Source organism: Tamandua tetradactyla, chromosome 18, assembly GCF_023851605.1.
Source record: "Tamandua tetradactyla isolate mTamTet1 chromosome 18, mTamTet1.pri, whole genome shotgun sequence".
Taxonomy (NCBI): Eukaryota; Metazoa; Chordata; class Mammalia; order Pilosa; family Myrmecophagidae; genus Tamandua; species Tamandua tetradactyla.
The window spans coordinates 39,221,108-39,246,961 of record NC_135344.1 but is presented as its reverse complement, the minus strand read 5'-3'; the positions used below and the strand labels follow the sequence as shown (position 1 = coordinate 39,246,961).

The 25,854-nt window shown below is 36.7% G+C and overlaps 1 long non-coding RNA gene across 9 annotated transcripts in view; it reads left to right on the top strand.

Annotated features, from left to right (window-relative positions):
• The first annotated feature begins 1,669 nt into the window (after positions 1 to 1,669).
• Positions 1,670 to 25,854, top strand: part of LOC143662607 (uncharacterized) — a 38,685-nt gene continuing 14,500 nt past the window's right edge. For 3 of the 9 annotated variants that reach the window (XR_013165460.1, XR_013165457.1, XR_013165455.1), the window contains exon 1: positions 1,672 to 1,805. This is a non-coding gene — a long non-coding RNA (uncharacterized LOC143662607). Of the gene's footprint in view, positions 1,806 to 25,854 lie in introns of all 9 variants that reach the window. The other 6 variants (XR_013165462.1, XR_013165458.1, XR_013165461.1 and 3 more) reach the window with 4 other exon arrangements.

Below are 25,854 nucleotides of genomic sequence, written 5' to 3'. Positions count from 1 at the left end.
ATCAACTCTGATTCTTTAGTTCTTACATCATCTGAGTTTTCTTCAACCCTTGGAATAGATTTTCCAGATCCTTAAAACCAGGTTATTTTCTTCATGGTGTGGATGAAGGATAGGAGGATATCTAAATGCAGAATTGGATCACTTAGCTCTAGTAGTTCTTCCTTAAGTGTTCACGGGCACTGGGCTCCACATCCACCTACAAATTGAAAAGCCATATCCACAAGGATCATCATATCATCTTATTTATTTACTTTTCACATGTTTTCTGTTTACTGAGATAATTTGCGAATTAGTCTTTCAAACTAATACAAGTGGTCTTTAAGAAGTTACGGACTGCCTTGTAAGTACCGCGTACTAACCGATTGCGCCACTGGAGGGTGATAATATTGTGAATTACTGATCATATATATAGAACGGAATGATCAAAAGTTAAGAATTTTGTGTTGTTTGTTGTTATACTATTTAAAAAATTAAAAATTAGTGAAAAAGAAAAAGAAGTTATGTATGGAGAATTTAAGAGGTGCCAAACATCTAGAGAGAGGCAATTGTTTGAAATGCCATGAATTACAGATTTGTGAGCTCTTAGGAATTATTCAAAAGTAGCTAAGAAAGAAGCAGTGATTGTTGGGAGCCAGAATAGATTTAACAAAAGCATATCATTTCAGGCTCATTTAGTTTTCCACTTTGACTATGTTATTAGATTTATATGTCACAAAATGTGTCCCAGAAATGCCATATATTTTTTTCAGTATGCAATTTAACAACTTTTTAAAAGAAATTCTAGATAGTCTGTACACATGTAGATTAATAACTTGAATAACTACATTTAAAGATTATTTATTACCAGCTTGCTGTCAACCTCTGAGATAGTCCTTGACTCTGTGACAGCAATATTTTCAATCATCATTTGTATGACAATAAAGAAGATACATGTTCAGGATATCAGTGAATGAACTCCTGATTTTGAAAAGCATGGTGATTATGTTAGATGACAAAATAAAAATCTCAAAAGATCATGACAAGCCTGAGCAATAAACTGGATCTAACAGTGTGAATTTTAACAGGGATAAATGTTGGAGTGCAACTGAGTTTAAAAGATGAACTCTTCAAGTTAAGGTGGGGCAGAGACATGTAAATGCATAATCATGTTAACAATAAACTCAAACTTAATGTGTCTTGCCCTGGCTATAAAAATGGGCAGCATAAATGTAGTCTGTAGTAGAATAAATGTGAAAGCTACCAGAATAAGAGGTGTGAGAGCATTTCTTGTCTCTGCAGAGGAGCGTCACAATCAATTATTGGGGCTGTGCTTGATAGGATATTTCATAGAACTTGTTGACCTTTGAAAGCATAGTTTCTGTAGAGGTGAGAGAAATCAAATTAAAAGATGAAATGGCAAAAAAAAAAAAAAGATGAAATGGCAATAAACCTGTGATTTTAAAAAGATGTATATGAGATAGGATAATTTCTCAAAATGAGTTTGCCATCTCAGTTAAGATGCTTTTAAAGTGAACACAAGTGACAGGAAGCATAAGCATCAGGAAATTTGAACTAATTTTCTAGAACAGCTGTATGTAGTGTGGCGAAGATTGCCCAGACATTCTAGGCATCACATTTCAGGATTCTTCTGTCACTGGGAAACATTCTCCTACCCAACTGATCCCAAGCAAGCCATTGTTGACCTCATAAGAAAGCCTGGCTGGGCAGGGCCTTGTTGCTGAGAAGCAGCTCCTCTAGTGGGAGCATTCAGCATGCCCCTCAGTGTCTCAACCCTGGCCTTCCACTTGAAGAAGGGGCTATTGCAGGTGAGTTGGGGCAGAAATCTGTTTGTAATGAGAAGCAGCGGCTTAATTCCAAGCTTTCTTGGGGAGAAAATTGCTCCTTTTTCTTAAAATTTGTGTTATTCAGGATTATTCTTTTGAGACAGAGAAGATGGCGGGGGGCAGCTAAGACCCTCTCAATCTGCTCACTCCATAGTGGCCAAACTGACACTATCCTCCACTGAAAATTGCCTTTAGCCTGGACATCATGTTGGAAGTCATGTTGGAAAGGATTTTATAATTCCTACCACACTGTGGTTGATAGGTAATAGTTTAATCATCTGCCACTACCATGTGGGTTATCATCTTATCCCATTTTTTATTGAATACTATACCTACAAACAACCAACTCTAAGGACCAAATTGTAGGCAACAGTTCTGAGCCATGGTGAGATGTAGTGGATTGGATCGTGTATCCCATTTAGATACCTTCTTGGTCTTGATTGGAGTTCTTATTTATAGGAGCATGTTCCTGAGAACACATTGTAAGTAGGATCTTTTGAAGATGTTATTTTAGTTAAGGTGTAGCTCTAAGAAATGAGGGTGGGTCTTAATCTGGATTATTGGAGACGTTTATGAATAGAAGAAATCTAGACATATTAAGAGAAAGTCAGAAGGTGGAGGTGGAAGCCCAATGTCAATGGAACCCAGAAGAGAAAGAACAGGACATCATCCTGTGACATGAGGTAAGAATATAAGCAAAGGAACCTAACGATCAAAGGCATCCAGCCCCAATATATTACAAGCTTTGTTGAGAAAGTATCACCTTGCTAATACCTCAATTTTGGACTTCTGGACTCAAAACCATAAGCCATAAAATTCCCCTTGTTTAAGCCAACCCATTCTGTGATATTTGCCCTAGCAGCTCCAGGAAACTAAGACAGGGTAGATATGTCTCTTCAAAAAGAAGCAAAATAAAATCACATTTTATGGGAAACAGAATTTTGGCATTGGAAAATACCCTGAATATTGAAAAAGAAAGGTTTCTAAATTTCTGTGAAGACATGATGTTTTTCCAGACAGATAATATAGTTATGTTTCTGGCTATGTATATTAATATTCCATCTGAAAAACAAGCTTTTACTCAAAAAATAAATTCACAGCCTTTCACTGACTTTGAAATAAAACACTTTAGTATAAATTTCCTTCTGTTTAAGGGTCCTGAAGTATGGGCAGCCTGGCAGCCACTAGCATGTTAACCTCAAATCAATTCCCTGATTATGCTGCCAAAAATATCCAGCCACTACTTTGAAAAGGGAGTGTATGAATGAATTAAATGGGTTTTCTGGAGTCTTCGAAGAATAAACATCCGATTATATTTTTATTTATTGTGGGAAGCAAATTAACCAAATGATGCTATGCTCCCTAGATATAGCTTTAGTTCAAAGGAGATATGAAATGGACTGCAGAAGGCCATCTCTTGGCATTGCTGTGAACTTGTTATATTATTCAAGAATCTCTTGCAAATATTTTAGTGTTCTTTTCCCTTCCATAGCTCCATTGAACTTATATAGAACTCTCAGCCCATTTCTAATCACTCTTTCAATACACACACCCACACATACACCATTTCAATCTTAGTGATTCAAGCTCTGGATATTTTTTCAACTTAACCCTCTATCTTTCTCATCATTAACTGTCACCTGGGAGTCCCTTAGAAGAATGATAAGGTAATAATAATTAACAGTAGACTAACATATATTTATCCACATTATTTCCATGTAAACCCATGGCACAAGGATTTGTACTTTAAGGATTAAGTGATACGATGAAAATTTCAGGGCAAAAGCTCTGACTTGTGGAGATCACCTCAGTGCTCTTAAAACTCCATCATTTCAACAGTCTTCTTTAGGTCACACCCATAACACACAGTAGGGCTTGGAAGGAAAAAACAAAAAAAGGAAGAACCCAAGAAGTTAAAAGTTTTCATTTCTGAATTATTTTTATTTTTGATTACTGATTTTTACATCTTTCTTACCATGCCATTGCTGTTTCCATCCATGCTGCTGGTGTGATGAGAGCATGTGATGATTGTTCTTTTCTCCCAGCACTACTAAGTGAGCTCATTTAAGACCTATCTTATCAATAAATGGAATAAGCAATATATAGGGACATCAGCAAAACCTCCCAAATGCCCCCTCCTGTTGGTTTCATTCATATTTTCAAAAAATAAAACATTTCATCCTGCAATCAGAAATTAGATTTAAAATAGTTAAAATATTTTGAACTTCCATGTAGTACCACACTATCTCCTAACCTCACAATAATGAAAAACTGATCCTGGTCTGAGAGGGTCAGGGACAAACACCATCGGTGAGAGATTAAAAATGCCAAAATTCAGTCTTCATCCAAATTACACCTTTTCAAGGGGCAAACTTGGTGATGATTCTTGTTTTACACTCCTGTAGACATTTAACACTCACTGGCTCTATCATATATTTTGACTGACGTGACAGGCTGAATGAGTCTTTTCTATTATAAGTGAAGTAAAAGAAATGTCTTATTAATGTAAGGATATTTTTATTCTTGGACACAGCAGTGGTATAGAAAAAAGTACCACTTTTGGGTTGTCTTTGTATGTCCAGTCTTATATTGTAATAAGTGACATTAGTCAACCATTAGTTACTTTTTATTTAATTATTTCCAAAGAACAGACATTGCTTCAGTGCAATGAATGCATTTTCTTCTCTTGCAGGGTAGCTAACAGCCCAGAAATGGAAATCGTTTGTTCCCTTGTCAGCATGGGACATTTTGAGAGTGCTGAAATATAATATTTATGTCTTCAAATTTGTGTACTGTGCTTTTAGAAAAAAAGTCAAGATAGTTGTTTACTAATCATAGCTTAAAGCACTATTGCCAGAGAAAGGGCCGTGGTTAATGAACAAATGTAAATCATGCAGTTAAACAGCAATGGGTTACCCTGAATTTAGATTTTTTTGCACATAATGAGAACTCAGTGTATCTGCATTTGCCAGTGGTAAATATATAGACAACTAGACATTCTACAGACAATTAGTAGTCAATGAGCAATGGCTATGATACCAACCATTTAGCTGCATCTTCCCAAGTAAGCCACCATGTGGCTAGACAAAATCTTTTTGTTTTGTCACTTGGCATCCAAATCATTTCTGATCAAGACCCACATCCTCAGGTTTCTTATAAAATTCAGCCCCTCTCTTTATGGGGATAGACATGATCTCAAGGGAGTTCTGGGCAGGGGAACAGACACATGTGGCAGTTCCCCTTCTCAGCCCTCTCTCTCCGACTCCTTGACCTCCATGTACAAATAAACCATCACACAACCCTTCTCCACTTTCTAAAAATATGCCTCTTATTCTCTGAACCCACATGCCTTTAGAATTCAAGTGCCTTTCTTGGGTCTTTTTGGTTCCAATAATAAAAAGCAACCCCAACTATCTTCAGCAACAAATTAAATAAAATGTTACCAAAAAAAGGTCATTTCCGGGGGGGGGGGGGGGTGGGGGGGGGGGGGGGGCAGGAATATCACATGTAGGTCTCAGACCATTGAAAAGCACCAGGAATGCAGTATACTTCTCTGTGCTCATCTATTCTCTGCACAGTGGCTTTTGTTAATTGTACAAGGACAAAAGAATTTCCCTTCTCCCCAGTAACACATGAATGTACACTTACTCCATTTGAGAAGTATGAGAAACTGAAATGCAAAATCCAGTTACAACTATTCCAGTGAGAGAGGTCACAATCGAAGATTTTTTTGTTCTGGCTTCTAATAGTGACATACCAAGTATTATTGGCACGTGGAAAAGAGAATTTTTAGCATCTTCTTCCTCTGATACACTGAATTATTTTCAGTAATAATCATGAAATGAAACAAATAATAATGGCCAGAACACATTTGCAACAAATGAAGATATTCTTTTATTGATTGTTGCCTATATAATCATGTTCAGTGATAATAAATATATAACATAAATACTATAGTTCAATAAAAGGAAGAAAACAATGAAAAATAGATAAAAGAATTATATCAGGTGGGCCATGGTGGCTCACTGGCAGAGTTCTTGCCTGCCATGCACGAGACCCAGGTTTATTTCCTGGTGCCTGCCCATGTAAATAAATAAATAAATAAATAAATAAATAAATAAATCTACTTATTGATCTGCCATAGTAAAGAATAAAACTTTATAGTTTCTATCTTTCAGCCTTAACTTCTTCAAATTTGTCAGTCATTACAAAAATTGGTCTTTTTCCTAGTTTTATGTTCAGTAGATTGTAGAAAGCATGCTGATTTTTATCTTCACTCATAGTTGATCAAAAACTATGATCAAAAACACTTTTTATTAATTCTAAATTCTCAAAATTATTTTGCATGAAAATAAAGATAAAAAAATAGCTAGGAAAATTCTCAAAGCTCAGAATACATTTGGCACGGATACATAAAATCTCATTTCACAACAAATTTCTGAAATTGTCTGGGGGCCACTGTTTTCGCTTCTTCACGAATTATCCAGGTGGCTTTTCATATGTCTTTGAACCTCAAATAGTTTAAATAAAGACCAACTCCAAGTGGTCACTTAGACAAACAAAACTGAAGGAATCCCAGTTCTGTTTCTTCCCTTTTACCATCATTGTAATATAACTGCTTAAACACAGGCATACGTATTATATAAGGGGTTAGTTATGAACTGTAGGTGAAGAGAAGTTGAATGCTTTTTTTAAAAAAAATATTTTTATTTATAAATCTTCACACACATACAGTCCATACACAGTGTGCTAGTTTGAATCTGTTGTATACCCCAGAAAAGCCAAGTTCTTTAATTCTCATTCAATATTGCTGGGTGGGAGCTTTTGATTGTTCCAATGGGGATGTGACCCACTCAATTGTGGGTGATACCTTTTGATTAGCTGGTTTCCATGGAGATGTGTCTCCACTCATTCAAGGTAGAATTGCTTACTAGAACCCTTTAAGAAAGAACCATTTTGGAAAAAAGCTTTAGAGCCACTGGAACCAACAGAGCCAACAGAATCAACTGGGGCCCAGGGAAGCCAATGAAGTGAAAGCTAGCAGATCTCACCATGTGCCTTTCCAGCTGAGAGAGAAACCCTGAATGTCATCAGCCTTCCTGAACGAAGGTATCTTTCCCTGGATGTCTTAGATTGGATATTTTTATAGTGTAGCTTTAATTTGGACATTTTTCATGACCTTATAATAATACACTAGCAACTTAATAATTTACTGTTCCATTTCTGGTATATTGCATCCTGGCAGCTTACTAGCTAGAACACACAATATACAATTAGTGGCTCACAATATCATCACATAGTTGTGTATTCATCACCATCATAATTTTAGAACAAATAATTTGCATTACTCCAGAAAAAGAAAGAAAAAGAAAACAAAAAAACTCATAAATCTCATACTTTTTACCCTCCCTCTCATTGACCACAAGCATTTCAATCTATTCAATTTTTACCCTTTATCCCCCCTATCAGTTATTTACTTTTATCCTTATTTTATTTTACTGATCTGTATATGTCCTGGATAAAAGGAGCATTAACAAAAGGTTTTCACAATCACTTGGTCACATTGTAAAAGCCATATCATCATACAATCATCTTCAAGAAGCAAGACAACTGGAACCCAGTTCAACATTTTCAGGTACTTCCCTCCAGCCATTCCAATATACCACAAACTAAAAAGGAATATCTATGTAATGCATAAGAATAACCTCCAGGATAAGCTCTCAACTCTATTTGAAATCTCTCAGCCACTGAAACTTTATTTTGCCTCATTTCTCTCTTCACCCTTTTGGTCAAGAAGGCATCATCAATCCCATGATGCTGGGTCCTGGCTCACACCAGGCGTTCTGTCCCACATTGCCAGGGAGATTTATACTTGTGGGTGTCATGACCCATGTAGGGTAGAGGGCAGTGAGTTTCAGTTACTGAGCTGGCTTACTGAGAGAGGCCACATCTGAGCAAAAAAAGAGATTCTCTGTGAGGGTGACTGTTAGGCATAATTATAAATGTGCTTAGCTTCACCTTTGCAGGTATAAGTTTCATTTGGGCAAACCCCAAGACTGAGAGCTAAACCTATTGAATTGTTTGTCCCCACTGCTTGTGAGAATATAACATTCCCCAGCTGAGGAAGTTTAATATTTCCTCCTTTCTCCCCAGTTCCCCAAGGGGACGTTGCAAAATTTTATTTAACTTTTTTTATTGTACAGTAAAACATATATACAAAGCAAAGAAATAAAAAAGTAATAGTTTTCAAAGCACTCTTCAACAAGTGGTTACAGGACAGATCAAGAGTTTCTCATGGGCTACCATTTGATCCTCTCAGTTTTTCCTTCTAGCTGCTCCAGAATATAGGGGGCTAGAGGACTTGAATATTTTCTTATCATCATAATCGACTTTTTTCCTTCTTTTTTTGTGAAAAATAACATATATACAAAAAAGCTATAAATGTCAAAGCATAGCACCACAATTAGTAGTAAAACAAATTTCAGAGTTTGACATGGGCTACAATTTCACGATTTTAGGTTTTTACTTCTAGCTGCTCTAAAATACTAGAGACTAAAAGAGATCAATTTAATGATTCAGCATTCATATTCATCTGTTAAATTCATATAACTCTACCATTGAGCTTTCTATTCCTCACTTTAGGGGTGTTTGGACTATAGCAAGTCTAAATTGTTGATATTGGAAGGATCTGTCACTAATATCGGGTAGGGAGATGGAACTATCTGATGTTCTGGAGAGGCTGGGCTAGGTTTCAGGACTTATCTGGACCAGAGGCCCAATTGGAGGTTGTAGGTTTCTGGAAAGTTACTCTAGTGCATGGAATCCTTGTGGAATCTTATATATTGCCCTAAATGTCCTTTAGTATTGGCTGGAATGGTCCTGGTTGGGGGCTGGTAGGTTACGATAGGTAGCAAGGTCTAACTGAAACTTGCGTAAGAGCAACCTCTGGAGTAGCCTCACGACTCTATTTGAATTCTCTCTGAAACTGATACTTTATTAATTACACTTCATTTTACCCTTTTGGTCGGCATGGAATTGTTGATCTCATGTGCCAGGCCTGGATTCATCCCTGGGAGTCATCTGGGGGAGGGCAATGATTTCACTTGCAGAGTTGGGCTTAGAGAGACTGAGACCACATCTGAGCAGCAAAAGAGGTCCTCCAGAAGTAATTCGTAAGCATGCCTGTAGGTAATCCAAGCTTCTCTGCTACCTACATAAGCTTCACAAGAATAAGCCCCATGTTCAAGGGCATGGCCTATTGATTTGGATATCCCTAAAATTTGACACAGTATCAGGGGATTCCCTGATGGTAAGGTTTAAAATTTCCATATTCTTTCTTGCCTCCTTCAGGGGGCCAATACTTTTTGGTTATATACTTAATATACTCTAAGATGTTTCCAGGCATTACAATAATTCTACAGGATTAAAGGACCTCTTTCTTATTCTTGCTCATTGTGCTTCAATTGTTCAAATGAGTATACAGATAGTTTGAATTAGATTATACACTACAGAAAATTTCAGTTCCAAATCAAATAAACCTTTCTTCCATTGATCTCAAAGAGTATGTGTGTTTCTAAAACATAGCCACTATAGTCCTTACCCCTATGTTCTGAATTACTTTAACCCCAAACTGTTCGGCTTCATTCTTATCTCTAAATATCAAGTTATATATATATATAAAACAGCCTCTCAAAATCCAGAAATAATAATCTGGACTTAATGTGTCTGCTCAAAAAGCTTACAACCTAGGTCCCTGTTTTCTTATAAGCATTTTCTGAAGATGACCATTTGTTTCTGGCTTATTTTGTCTCACAAAATGTTCTACATGTTCATTCATGTTGTTGCATGCCTCATGACGTTGCTCCTTTTTGTAGCAGCACAACCTTCGTTCAAAAGTATATACCATTATTTGCCAATCTTCTTTTCCATCAGTGCATCCTTCAGCCACCTGCATTCATCAGGCATCATGTAGAGGGTCCAAAGTCCACAGTCCGTCAACATTCTCAATTTTAGATAATTTAATTGTTCCCAAGAGAAAGAAAACCAATAACCACATCCACAACAAACAGGGAATCTAAACCTCCTCTTAACTGCTGTCCCCCCCCATTATTTACCTCTGCCATTGCTGTGGTAGGCCTGATGGTTACCTTTTGAACAGAGGTTATAGCATGCAATAGCAGTTTTCCCCTGTACCCTAGACTTAAACACTCTTTATACAAGAATCATGTCTTTGAAGTAATTCCTGGGAGGACTAATTAAAAATTCTAGTGTGAATCAGTGGGACACATACATCTATACAATCCCTTTCAATCTTTTAATTTTCAATATGGTAATATTACTTATATACCCACTAAAGAATCACCTTTGCTCTTATCTATTCCCTTACATTGGAGTTCAACCTCATTAGCTAACGGTTCACCCATCTCTAGCTTCTGTGTATCTCTAAGGCCCTTATATTCTGTATTATAAGTCTCTGATTATACCTTTATGCTGGTCATAAAAGTGGAATCATACAGTATTTATCCTTTTGTGTCTGCTAGCTTCATTCAGCATTATATCCTCAAGGCTCATCCATCTTGTCATGTACTTCAGGAAATCATTTTTTCTTACTGCTGCATAATATTTCATCATATGCATATACCATATTTTGTTGACCCACTCATCTGTTGATGGGCATTTGGTTTGTTTCCATCTTTTGGAGATTATGAATAATGCTGCTATGAACATCGGTGTGCAAATGTCTGTGTTGTTGCTTTCAGTTCTTCTGGGTATATACCAAGTAGTTCTATTGCTGGGTCATAGGGCAACTCAATATTTAGTTTCCTAAGGAACCGCTAAACAGTCTTCCATAGTGGCTGCATCATTATACATTTCCACAAGCAGTGCATAAGCGTCCCAGTTTCTCCACATCCTCGCCAACATTTATAGTTTCCTGTTTGTTTAACAGCAGCCATTCTTATAGATGTGAGATGGTATCTCATTTAAGTCCTGACCTGCATTCCCCTTGTAGCCAGTGAAATTGAGCATCTCTTCATGTGCTTTTGAGCCATCTATGTTTGCTCTTTAAAAAAATGTCTATCCATATCTTTAGCCCATTTTATAATTGAATTGTTTGTTCTTTTGTTATTGAATTGTATGATTTCTTTGTATGTGCATGAAATCAAGCCTTTGATATGCGATTTCCAAATATTTTCTCCCATTGAGTTGGCTGCCTCTTAACCTTTTGACAAAGTCGTTTGATGTACAGAAGCAATTGATTTTGAGGAGTTCCCTTTATCTATTTTTTCATTTGTTACTTGTGCTTTGGTTATAAAGTTTAGGAAGCTACCTCCTATTACTAGGTCTTGAAGATGTTTCCCTATATTTTTTCCAGAAGCATTATGGTGCTAGTTCTTATATTCAGGTGTTTGATCCACTTTGAGTTAATTTTTGTGTAGGTGTAAGATAGGGGTGCTCTTTCATTCTCTTGGTTACTGATATCCAGTTCTTCCATCCCCAATTATTGAAAAGACTATTTTGTCCCAGTTCAGAGGATTTGGGGGCCATGTCAAAAATCAGTTGACCATATATTTGGTGTTCTATTTCTGCACTTGATTCAATTCCATTGGTCAATGCTTCTATCTTTGTGCCAGTACCACGTTGTTTTGACTACTATGGCTTTAAAGGCAGGGAATGTTAATACTCCCACTTCGTTCTTCTTTTTTAGGTTGCTTTTAGCTATTCAGGGTCTATTTCCCTTCCAGATGAATTTGGTAGTTAGCTTTTCCAAATCTTCAAAGTAGGTTTTTGGAATTTTTATTGGTACTCTGTTGAATCTGTAGATCAATTTGAGGAGAATTGACATCTTAACTATGTTTAGTCTTCCTATCCATGAGCAGGGAATGTCTTTCCACCTATTTAGATCTCTTTTAGCAATGTTCTGCAGTTTTCTGTGTACAAGTCCTTTACCTCCCTAATTAAGTTCATTCCTAAGTATTTGATTCTTTTAGTTGCTATTTTGAACGGAATTTTTTCCTTAAGTGGCTCCTCATCTAGGTCATTGCTTATGTATAGAAATGTTACTGATTTTTGCACACTAATTTTATATCCTGCCACCTTGCTGAATTTGTTTATTAGCTCAAGTAACTTTGCTGCAGATTTCTCAGAACCTTCCAAGTATAGTATCATGTCATCTGCAAATAATAAGAGTCATACATCTTTCTTTCAAATGTGGATGCCTTTTATTTCTTTGTCCTGCCTGACTGCTCTAGCTAGAATTTCCAGCACAATGTTGAATAGCAATGGTAACAGTGGGCATCCTTGTCTTGCACCGATCTTAGGAGAAAAGCTTTCACTCTCTCTCCATTGAGGACAATGCTGGCTATTGGTTGTTCATATATTCCCTTTATCATATTGAGGTAGTTAAGTTTGATTCCTATCTATTGAAGTGTTTTTATCAGAAAAGGATGCTAGTTTTGTCTAATGCTCTTTCAGCATCAATGGAGATAATGTGATTTTTCCCTTTCAATTTGTTAATGTGCTATATTATACTAATTGCTTTTCTTGTGTTGAACCATCCTTGCATTTCTGCTATAAACCCCACTTGATCATGGTGCATAATTCTTTTAATGTGCTGTTGGATTCTATTTGCTAATATTTTATTGAGAATTTTCACATCTGTTTTCATTAGGGAGATTGGCCTGTAGTTTTCTTTTCTTATAGCATCTTTACCCGGTTTTGGTTTTAAAATATATTAGCTTCATAATATGCATTAGGTAGAGTTTCTTTTCCCTCAATTTTTAGAAAAGTTTGTGCAAGATTAGTGTTAGTTCTTTATGGAATGTTTGATAAAATTCCCTTCTGAAGCTGTCTGGCCCTGGGTTTTTCTTTGTAGGAAGATTTTTGATGACTGATTGAGTTTCTTTACTTGTGATTGGTTTGTTGAGGTCTTCTATTTCTTACTGTGTCATGTAACTTGTTTGTGTTTCTCCAGGAATTTTTCCATTTCATCCAGGTTGTCTAGATTGTTGGCATATAGTTGTTCATAGTATCCTCTTATGATTTATTTTATTTCTTCAGGGTCTGTGGTAACACACTTCTTCTCTTTTCTGATTTTGTTTATTTGCATCCTCTCTCTTTTTTTCTTTGTCACTCTTGCTAGGGACTCATCAATTTTACTGATTTTCTCAAAGAACCACCTTTTGGCTTGATTGATTCTAATGTTCTTTTGTTCTCCCATTCATTTATCTCTGCTTTAATCTTTGTTCTTTTCTCCTATTTGCTTTGGGCTTAGTTTACTGTTCTATCTCAAGTTTCTCAGATGTGCTGTTAAGTCCTCAATTTTTACTCTTTGTTGTTTTTTTTGAGAGGAAAGCAGTATGTTTCCCTCTCAAAATAGCCTTTGCCACATCCCATAAGTTCAGATAAGTTTTTTTTCTCATTTTCATTCATCTCCAGATATCTACTGATTTCTCTAGCAATTTCTTCTTTGACCCACCAGTTGTTTAAGTGTGTGTTATTTAATCTCCATATATTTGTAAATGTTCTCATTCTTTGGTGGCTATTGAGATCCAGCTTCATCCCATTGTGATCAGCAAAAGTGCTTTGAATAATTTCATTGTTTTCAAATTTATAAAGACCTGTTTTGTGCCCCAATATATGATCTGTCCTGGAGAATGTTCAGGATTCTCTATGAGCATTAGCGAAGATGTATAACCTCATGCTTTGGGATGCAATGACCTATATATGTCTGTTAGGTCTAATTCATTTATTAAGTTATTTAACTTCTCTATTTCCTTGTTGATCTTCTGCCTGTTTGTTCTATCTATACAGGAGAGTGGTATATTGAAATCTCCTACTATTATTGTTGAAAAATCTATCACTCCCTTCAGTTTTGCAAATGTCTGTCTCATGTACTTTGGAACTCCTTGATTGGGAGCATAAATATTTATGATTTTTACATCTTCTTGATGATTTGACCCTTGATTAGTATATAGTATCCTTCTTTATCTCTTATGATGTCTTTAAATTTAAAGTCTGTTTTGTCCAATATTAGTATAGCTACTCCTGCTTTCTTTTGGTTACAACTTGCATGGAAAATTTTTTTCAATCCTTTCACTTCCAATCTATTTGTGTCCTTGTGTCTAAGATAAGTCTCTTATAAGCAGCATATAGCTGAATTATGTTTCTTAATGCACTCTGCCAATCTGTATCTTTTAATTGGTAAGTTTAGTTCATTAACATTCAAAGTTATTACTGAAAATGCATTTCTTGACTCCACCGTCTTTTTTATTTTATTCTAATATATTTATTAAATATATTCTTTTCCATCTTTCTCTTTGTATTCTTTAAATTACCCTCAGTGGTACTCTTCAATTCTGTGGCCTTCTCCAGACATTCCTCTCCTGTCTTTGATTTTCAGCCAACTGAACTCCTTTTAATATTTCTTGTAGGGCCAGTCTCTTGTTGACAGATTCTTTCTGGACTTCTTTCTCTGTGAAAACTTTAATCTCTTCCTCAGTTTTGAAGGACAGTTTGGCTGGGTACAGAATTCTTGGCTGGAAATCTTTTTCAGAATCTTGAATATATCATCCCAGTACCTTCTCACCACCAGGGTGCTAGTTGAGTAGTCTGAACTCAGTCTTATTTGATCTCCCTTGTATGTTGTAGATTGTTTTCTCTTGCCACTTTCAGGATTTTCTGCTTCTCTTCAACATTTGACCACCAATTTGTATGTGCCTTAGGGACAGTCTTTTTGGATTTATTCTGTTTGGAGTTTGTTGGGCCTCTTTGACTTGTAGATTTATGTCCTTTATGAGGGTTTGGAAGTTTCCACCCATTATATCCTCAACTGTTCTTCCTAGCCCTTTACTCCTCTCTTCTCCTTCCGGGACACCAATGATTCTTATATTTGTGTGCTTTGTTTTGTCTATAATTTCCCTAAGTACCCATTCAATTTTTTCTGTTTTTTCTGCCATTTGCTGTTTTGAGTCTTTGAAGTCAATTATCCTGTTGTGCTGGTTTGAAAGGAAGTATGCCCCCTAAGAAAAGCCATGTTTTAATATAAATCCCATTTCATAACGGTAGACTAATCTCTATTCAATACTGTATGTTTGAAACTGTAATCAGATCATCTTCCTGGATGATGTGATTTAGTCAAGAGTGGTTGTTAAACTGGATTAAGGGACGACATGTCTCCGCCCATTTGAGTGGGTCTTGATTGGTTTATTGGAGTCCTATAAAAGAGGAAATATTTTGGAGAATGAGAGTCTATCAGCCAGTGACCTTTGGAGATGAAGAAGGAAGACACCTCCCGGGGAGCTACATGAAACCAGAAGCCAGGAGAGGAAGCTAGCAGATGACACCATATTTGCCATGTGCCCTTCCAGCCGAGAGAGAAGCCCTGACTGTGTTCGCCATGTACCTTCTCATTTGAGAGAGAAACCCTGAACTTCATCGGCCTTCTTGAACCAAGGTATCTTTCCCTGGATGCCTTTGATTGGACATTTTTATAGACTTGTTTTAATTGGGACATTTTCTCAGCCTTAGAACTGTAAACTAGCAACTCATTAAATTCCCCTTGTTAAAATCCATTCCATTTCTGGTATATTGCATTCCAGCAGCTAGCAAACTAGAACAACTGTCCTCCATATCACCTATTCTTTCTTCTTGTCTCTTCAAATCTGGTGTTGTGTGCTTCTAGTATGCTTTTTATTTGGTCAACCGAGTCATTAATCTCTGTCATATCTGCTATTTTTCTATTATTCTTTCAAATTCCTCTTTATGCTCTTCTACTGTCTTCTTGATCTCCTTTATGTCATTTGCTATCCCACTTATTTTATTAAGTAGAGTTGTATGAACATCTTTGATTAGTTGTTCCAACGTCTGTGTCTCCTCAGGTGTTTTAGTTTGGTCATTAGGCAGGGCTATATCTGTCTGCATTGTGATATGCTTAGTGATCTTCTGCTGTCTTCATGGCAAGGAAACATCTTGATTGATTTACTTTGAGAGCCAATTTCTTTCAATAGTCTAAGGCCTTGTGTTTGCCGGATGATTGTACAGCAGGAAGCAGGGCACAGGGTGGGACACTCAGTGTAGTGATTTGCTTCAGGGAATATAGGTGCAGGTTGGGGCTGTTATGCTGATGCTTGTGAATGTGGGTGCCCAGTGGCCAGGGAGAATGTAGCTGTGTGGGTGCACCTGTCTGGGGGAGCATAACCCGGTGTGCTCTGGTCTAAGGCACAGGACCCTTTGTGTGTATGCGTAGAGCTGTAGCAGCAAGTCGGCATTCTGCCTTCATGAATTGGGGAAAGTTATGACCTGGCTGTGCAGGTCAGCACTTTCTCAGAGCTGGGAAGTATGGCTGCATACTGTGCACATGTGCAGTGCTAAGACTGCTGTAAAGTATGGTTCCCAGAGGTGAATGATATTATTGGAGGCCCGTGCACATGCATGGGCCTGGAACTGCTGTAAATGAATGTGCAGAGCTCAGGTGGGGCTGAGTGAGGCTGTGCAATGGGTGGGGGGTCAGGGGTAGCCTAGGAATGGAGGTTAGTGCCTGCAGGCTTTATGTGCTTGCAATAGCCTGCAGGGAACAGGGACGGAGAGATAGTGCTCAGAATGGGTACAGGAGAGGTGGGTTGGGCTGCACTTGGGGTGGGGGTATGGGGCAGGTATGTGCACTAGGGGCTCGTTGTGGGGGGTTACCTGGAGTGCGGAGGATGGGAGTGGGTGACAGGATTCAGGTGCATGCGGTGTGAGGTGAATCACTGGTCACGGAGCTGTGCTGGTCATGGAATGTGCCCAAGGAACGCAGATTGGCTTACTCCCTAGTCTCTGGCTCTAGTCCATGCACTCCTGCGGCTCTGTGGCTCCACACCTCTGTGCCAGGCTCCAGCTTTCTGCCTCTCAGTTCCTCGACCTCTGCAACCAGAGCTGCCCCATGTGGTGCAAAAGGCTCTCCCAAGTCAGCTGCACTCCTGAATCGCCACCTCAGTTGCCATTATGTCCCTTCTCTAACTTTTCCATGGAGTAGGGCTAATTTCAAGCCACTCTATTCAGCTATCTTCCCAGAAGTCACACTTTTTTTTTTAATTCTCTGACCAAACTACTTTGGATATATCAGGACATCACATTAACCTGTACATACCAGCATGATCTCATGCTGTATTTAAGATTCCATGTAATTAAATAATGTTCAAATAAACTGACTATACAAGTTAAATTAGATAATGCCCTACCCAAAATTTAAAATTTGCACCAAATAAACATCTTTCCTTTGCTCTCACACAGAAGTTGAAGTAAAATATGGACCATATGATACTTTACCTTATTTTCTGATTTACTTTAGTCTTATCCGAATCAGCTTCAGTCATATCTCTATTAAAGTCTGATCATATTTCAACTTTTTTCAACAGTTGCTATGTGAGGTAATGCCAACTTTCACAGTTTCAGTACTCTAACTCAGAGTCTGAGAAGTAACATAAATACCCGAAGTTTCAGAAAATGACCAGGTTATATACAAATAGCTCAGTATCTCAGAATTTAGAAATAACAGTTAAGATTCCTGAATATATGTGATTGCTGTAAGAGGTAACAATCTAGGACCCTTTACAATAGGCCCCGACCTGATAACCCACGCTCTCAACTTCAATTCTCCAAGTTTGTACATTACTGTTAATCAATTTGAATGAGGCATGATAATATTTATCTTTTTATTTCTGACATTTCCTCCAACATGCTGTCTGTTCTTAAGGTTCACTCACCTAATTACATGCCTCACAGCTTCGTTTCTTCTTGCAGCCACTCAATTGTCCATTGTATATATACACCACAGTTTCCCCTTCCATTCCTCAGTCATTGTACCATTCATTGTGAATTGAACACTGCTGCCATAAACACCAGTGTGCAAATGTCCATCTATTTCCCCACTCTCAGTTCCTCTAGGTATATACCTAGCAATAGAGTTGCAGGATCATATGACAACCTCATCCCTAATCTCCTGTTGAACCATGCTGCTGCCCTCTGGAGGGGCTGCACCTCTCACCTTTCCAACAGTGAATAGTTAAATCTCCTTCTTCACACTTTCTCTAGCACTTGTTTCTTTCTTTCTTTTTTATATAGTTTTATTTGCATGTCATACAGTCCAACCTAAGTAAATAGACATGCCTTCGCCACCATAATCTATATGAAGACATTTTCATTTCTCCCTCCAGAAATTCATACCCCTCCCCAATACCTCGCCCCACCCCCACCCCTACATGTTGACATTTAGTTTTGGCATGTAACAAATAGTGCCTTTGTTACATTCAGTGGAAGCATATTAAATGTTACTATTGACTATAGATCCTAGCTTGCATTGATTGTACTTTTTTCTGTATATCATCCCATTTTCAACACCCTGCAGAGTTAACATTTTACATCCTTAGGCAAAAACATTCTTATATTTGTTCATGTAATCACCATCATTGTCCTTTCTAGGCATTTCTATGTTTATACCATCTCAGTCTTTATCCTCTATCTTTCCTTCTGGTTTCATATGTGCCCCAGCTCTTTTCCCTCAACCATAGTCACACTCATCTTCATTCAGCGTGCTTATATTGTGCTACCATTAGATACTATTGTTCTCTCCATTTCTGAATGTTTACATCACTCCTGTTGCACATGGAATGATTTTAAACCCTACAAACTCACTTACAAACAAATACCTGTAGCTGAGTTCACTTGTTTTAAGGACCAACAGTTTGGGAATTTTCTGAGGAAACCTCCTTATAGAGTACAATGTTAATTAAAGATAAGAAATAAAAATATTCCAAATCAGAATGTGTATATATATATATATATATATATATGATTAAAATTCAACAGTAACCACATTAGTCTATAAATTAAAACAACCAATAATTTTTTTTTTGCAAGGCATATTTTATCAGTGAAATTTATAGAATCTCTGGCTTATGGTAACATAAAAAAGTAAACTTATTTTAGAAAGTTTATTATTATTGTTTTCTTTCTGAAGGCAATGTAAAACTACTTGATTCAATTCAACATGCTATCAAGAAAACACCATTGCCTGAGAAGTCCCAACCTGCTTCAGTGTTATATCTCCCAAAACAATTATACTGCTTTTAAAGTATAGTCTATAATTCTCCACTGAGAAGGGTCATATCACAGATACTTATTACATAAACTTATAGAATTTCTTAGAAATTAGATAATTGGTTAGCATGTTACCATTTCTCATGCCCTAGTGTGTAAAATCGAACAGAAATAGAGTTCAGGAACATTCTTGAGAACTTATTAAGTAACCAAAAAAGCTTTGACTGTCAGGAGTCCATAGAAGAATCCACCAGGGTGTCTGTCAAAAACAAATCTGGACTTGGTAAGGAGAGGCTTAAAAGGGTAATTTCAAAGCTGGGGAAGGGACTACTGCATTAGAGGAGAGGGGGTATTGAGTCTGGGAGAATGCTCTGACCATAAGTTCTGCAAGTGTCTCAAAGGTTAGCAAAAGGGGATTGTCTTTTATAGAGAGGAGTAAACAAAGACTAGAAAAAATTGGGTATTGGTAAGTGAGATGGAAAAGTGATTTGATCAGAGGTTATTTGACATTGAGTCCAGCCTATTCTCTGAGAGAGGTCTTAAAGGAGGGGCTGTATGCTTTCTCAGGGCTGAAGGTGGACCACAGTTCTGGGACCTGGAAATGAGGAAAGCTTAACCAAATTTTGGTTAATAAGCATTTTGTTTTTACTGATCAGTGGGGACCAGCAGTCCAGCTAATCATTTATGAGGGGAAGAATGGAAATTCCAGAGTCTGTGTCTGGCCTTGTCAAAGGTAGCAAGAGGGTTTCTGTGAGTCTTACCTAAGTCATATTGAAAAGAGTAATTCTTTGGAGTAAACTATTTTTCGAAACTTGAACAGGCAGGAGTCCTTAACCTGTGCTGCTTTCCAGGATCACAGGGCTCAGGCGAAGTTCAATGCTGTCACCCCCAGTTGAAGAATATATCCAAAATACTGGGTGTGAACAGATCTGACATCCAGGAGCGAGAAATGATTTGAAAATAGGCAGACATGTTTACAAATGAAATCATTTATAACTATAACATGATTACAGATTTGAATTTCAGGAAATAGAAAACCCTCTGATCAAATTAAATACTATTTACTGTGGATTTAGTGCTGTTTTGTATTGATGAAATAAGCTTCTTGGGAGGAAAATGTTTTTTTTTTTTTTTATCAGTTTCAGTTCCACATGCCTTTTTGGAGTCCTAAAATGTGAATTTTCAGCTACCTTTCAGTGGCTGCTCTTACCCCAATAAAATTATCCTTCAAGGTTCATTTTAAGATTGAACTGTTTCATGACCTTGATAGATGTAATCAATTGAGTGATACAACCCATTAAGGGAATGATACATACTTGGGGCATACTCCACCTGTTATCTCAAGCCTCTTAGTCTTTGCTCTTGCTTTCATCTCTTCCTGGAACTTCTTCATCTAGTTAAATAATCTTCTTAACTCTTAATCACTTTACCTGTTTCCTCATACGGTTAGCATTCCTTTACTACCTCAGTCTGGATCAAGTATTCTAAATTTTTTATAACTGTAGTTTCCACATTGTACCAAAATTACCTGGAGTTTTTGTATTTGTTGCTTTCCAAAGTATAAGCATTAAACTTTTTGTGAACACATCCTATTCATTTTGGCCCTTAGGCATCTGACGATCTTTCTCAGTTTGAAGAATTCCCTACCTTATGCATCTCTACGGGGGAAAATCACCCTACTTCATAATGAAAAATGCTGAATTACTTGCTTTCCCAGCTTCCTTGCATCTCTGGCATGAACCATTAGGATGAATCCCACCAATTAGACACTTGGAAAGACTTTGACCCAGGAACTAGTGGCTTAAGAGGGACTAGATGGAAGTTCTCTTCTTATCCTTAGAAGTAACAGAATCAGAGATTCAAAGGCAGAATTCCTAATCTACATGAAACAAGGAGGGGGATATATTTCAACTTCTAGAGTGGTCCTGACTGTTGTAGCTAGTCATGGTTCTCTGCCTTACCAACCATTCTGAGAGATATCTAAAAAAACTCTAACAAACACCTTTTCAGCATAATCAGCCAAAATTTGCTAGTTTCCCAAGGGCAAAGATTATGTAAGCTTTTTTTTTTTCTCTCCTAGTGTTCCCATTAACTCTTATGATCACTAAGAGTAATTACTCAGTATGTATTTGGAATTCTAAGCTGAGATAGCTACCTCCATGGGACATTCATCTTTTAGATGGTAGTAGATGTATGCTGTGTACTTGCAGGGCAGTGTAAGAGCAGTGGGGGACAGGAGGGGGAGGGGAGAGAATGGACGCTGGAAGTAGAGTGCCAATCTGCAGTGTGCCTTTGATCAGGTCTTCCAGAAGGTCCTTAGGATCCCTGTTGTTGTGTGGATGATTGCCACATTCACATTGACCTATAGATATATAAATTTGACTTTATGGACCTCGTGATTCTTTGGCTTAAAAAATCAAAACAGGCGGGCCGCGGTGGCTCAGCGGGCAAAGTGCTTGCCTGCTATGCCGGAGGACCTCGGTTCGATTCCCGGCCCCAGCCCATGTAACAAAAACGGAGAAACAGAATACAATAAAACAAGAAAATGTTTAAAAATGTTTCCCTTTCTTCCTTCCTTCCTTCCTTCTATCCTTCCTTCCTTCTCTCTGTCTTTCCTTTAAAAAAAAAAAAAAAAAAAATCAAAACATGTTCCCTGGAAATTGAGCATAAAAGAGTCTTCTTCCTTCATTAATGTGTTAATGAGCCAGGTCATATGTTTATAAATTGTCATCAAATTAATCAGACAAGAACTCTGTAGTCAACTTGACTTCATTTTTCCAAAGTTCATTAAAATATCATCTTTGGCAATTAAATTGAGCATTGTTTATCTGTTGCTGGGATACCATCACCTCCTCTAGTCAAGAAAGTACTTATGGAGAGAAAGAAAAATAATGTTTGACCATATGCCCATCTGGAAAGTATTCGTGGTTATCAGAATATTAGCTTTCATGAGCTACTTGAACATACTAAAGCCACAAGAAAAAATAGTCTAAAGAACTTCTTTCACAGTTGTGGTAAATTTGGCCTAATGTCATGAACTCAAATACATAAGTTCACATAGAAAATTAGTGGCAAAATTCTGGGATGGAAATCCTTTCATATTGTAACTGAGAAATTAGGATTTAAGGGATGAATATGGTTGCTGATTAATTATATAGATATTCCTTTTTGCTTTCTGGAATATTGGAGTAGACAGAGGGAAATACTTGAAATCTTTCAACTGTAATCCAACTGCCTTGATCTCTGATAATGATTGTATAGCTTTTATCTTGTACCCTTGTAATGGTTAAAACGTTGTGACTGACTCTCACCTGTACCCATTTTACCTGGTTTTTCAATCTTGAAGTCCTGTGATTACTAAAGACAGCCCCTAAAACTTATTAATGAAGGACCTTGGGTCAGCTCAGAACTAACCCACCCCAATTCCAAAGTTTTCTTGATAACCAAAGCTGGATCTAACCCTTAACATGCACAGCAGCTAAGAGTATAACCTATAAGTCACCTATACCTCATTATAGTACAAAAATGATGCTGGTCATCATATTAAGGCCCTTTCTTACATGCATTCTGTGACTAAGCATGTAATCAATCTGCACATGCTCAATAATTAGATTGATTCTAATTACATCATCTGGAGCCATTGTGCTCATCATCCTAAAACCTGCCCATTTTTTGATACTAGAAAACTATCAAAATTATTGCAGTTCAGGGAGATAGATTTTTGGGCTGATAGTCCACCTGATATCCTGCTTTCAGCCTAGCAATAAACTTTATGTCTTTGAAATCCCAGTGTCTCAGGAATTGGTCATTGGAGTGCACTGAGCAGAAAATCCATCACCTTTGTCTGGTAACAATATTTTCATCAACCTCATTGTTATTCCTAAATAAATGATCCACTATACCAAGACATTTCTCACTGTTCTCAGCATAATATACATAATTGCTAACTCTCACCATTGTGTACAATAGTGATTTTGTACTACCTTCACTTTTCTTTCTCTATCAAGATCAAATCACAAGAGCTTAAAGAATGAAGAAAAAATGTTTGCTTCTTCCACACCTCTCTTGAACCCTACTTTGAACAATTCCGAATGAAATTCTCCTCTTAAGGTCTCAAGATCCCACAAGAAATACTTTAGAATGGAAATCTGTTTAAAGTATGCCTTGTCACTACAAATTCTCAGACAGGATTATTTTTCCATTGACCCAGAACTAATAATGAGACAGACACATTTACTCTCTGTCCCTTTCTTCCCTTTAGATTTACTTCCCATTCAGATGTTTGGGGTTTCTGCCTTACATGTGAGCTCTTATTGGAAGCTCCAAGCTGGCAGGACCCAAGGACAAAATATATCCTTTTAGCCTTTTGAGGATACTAGAGAAGGAGTTAAAGTCTCTAGGGTTTGTCAGAAACCTTCAGATAAAGCCATAATGGTGATCAATTATTTCTCAAGTTTGAAACTTTTACTTTCTTTTTGACTATCATAGATTTATTATTTTTATAGTACTTCAGAAATTACCTAAGCAGAAATACATGTATCTAGTATTTTGGCATTTTGGATTGGAGGGTTGATTGGTATATCTAGTCTACCAGTAGCTAGAAAACAAAGGCCATATTCAAGTTTCAATGTTCTTTCTACTACGTCCATCCAATTAGTTGGCAAGCAGCTTTTCCCCAGATTCTGCTTCTTAAAATTCCTTTGCCCTAGAATTCAAGTCTATACTTACTTTGAGCTGAAACTGTCTTCACAGTCTTTCTTCTCATCCCTCCATTTTATGTATCATAAACCCCAATACAATTGTGAATTACTACAAACCACATGCTACAAAACACAAGATGTCTTGTTCTTGGCATTTTTCTTTTTATAGAACTATAAGGTCCATTGGTTATCTCCCTGGATCATGGTTCCAAATGCATACCTGACATTATTACCCCATTATGCAAAAGAAAAAGCCAAGATTCAGAAATTATAAGTGACGATAGAGTATCTATAGTAATTTACCTTAGCAATTTTTTTTCTAGCTTAATATATTGATTTAACTTGATCCTTTTATTTTCAACCTTTCTTTCCCCTCATATTTCAGCCATATGCAGTTCAGATTTATCTTTGTATTCAGTTTGACAATTTTTGTCATTTAATTTTACATTTAGTGCAATTACTGATGTACTTGAATTAAATTTACTATTTCTACATTTTTTCTATCTTCCCACCTGCTTTGTTCCTTTTTCCTTTGTGACTTTACTATTTTATTCTATCCTACCATTCCACCCTTTACAGTTAAATTGTAACTTAATGTTGCTCTCTCTCTCTCTCTCTCTCGCTGTCTCTCTCTCTCTCTCTCTCTCTCTCTCTCTCTCTCTCTCTCTCTCTCTCTCTCTCTATTTCTCTCTCTGTCTGTCTGTCTCTCTCTCTCTCCCCCTCTGTTTACCCTGGAAACTGCAACAGGCATCCTTGACTTATTAGGGACAGTTTTCATACATCCACAATATGCTAAATAATACTAGTTTTTACATCTTTGTAGGCCCATTTATATTTACATTTTTTCTATTGCTATCAGTTCTGTAAACTGATAAATAAATTCAACATATATTTTAAATCCCAGAAGATACCATCATTATTGTTTTAAACAGTCAAGTTTATATAGATTTACCCCTGTAGTTACTCTTTTATTTGTTTTTCATTTCTGTATTACCTTTATTCCCTCTAAAATCTTGTCTGTCTGGAAAGCACCCTTAGATAGGATATTTATTTCAAATATGCCCTTGGAAATTTTTTTTGAAAGCATCTGCATTTTGTTTTTGAAACATTGTCATTGGATATGGCATTCTGCCTTGGCCATTATTTTCTTGCTACCGTTTAAAAATGTCATTCAATGTTTTCTGGTTTCTATTCTTTTTGTTGAAAAGTCAGTAGCAATGTTATATCTTAAATGCTAAATATGCTTTTTTTTTTGACTGATTCTTAATATTTTTTGGCTTTGGGTTTCCAGAAACTTTTTCTAAAATGCATGAGTATATCATTCTTCCAGCTTATACTGCATGGGGCTTATAGTTTCTTTCTTGTATTTTTTGTTTATTTTTGCATTTTTTTTAAATCAGTTTTGGAAAACTCTTGGCAAGTATATTGTCAGATATTTCTTCTGTCTAAAATTTCTTTTCTATTTCTGGCATTGGAATAATATATATTTTATACCTCTCCACCACATCATATATGTTTTATCAAACTTCTCTCATTTATCCTTGTTACTATGTTTCTGCTTCAATCCTGTTTTTTTCTACTTGCCTATCTTTCTATTGGAAATCATCTTTTCTACATGTACATTCTACTTTAAGCTTGTCTATTGGACACTTAATTGTAATTATTGATTTTCTTTAAATCTAGGATTTTTATTTGATTGTTTTATAGATTAAAGTTATCTAATAATATTCTATATCTTTTTGAATCTGTTCATGCAGATATTGATCATAGTTACTTTAAAGCTCATGTCTTAATACTAATGCATGGATCATCCCTGGGTTTGAATATATTGACTATTTCTTCTGTTGCATTTTGTTGTTGTTGTTGTTGTTGTTTATGCTTCCTGATATGCCTAGCTAATTTTGCTTGTTTGTCATATATTATTTTGAAAAATATATGTAGGCTATAAATATTGTTATATTATTCTGAGAGTATTTTCTTTTTTCCTGTGTAGTAGTGAATTACATTATTCTAGTTCACATTTATTACTAGTTCATTTTAATTCCAAAGTTACAAATGAAGCTCAGGGATTTTAGCAGGGATGCAGAGATGCTTCTCATTTCATCATGACCCTAAATTACAGTTTTTGTCATTCTTATACTGTTAGACAGAAAAAAATTCAACTTAGCTTTTTAGCCACTTAAAAGATGCTTTTGCTTGGTTTCTTGGATCCAACCATCCACAAGTACATCTCAGATATCAGCAAAGTCCTCAAG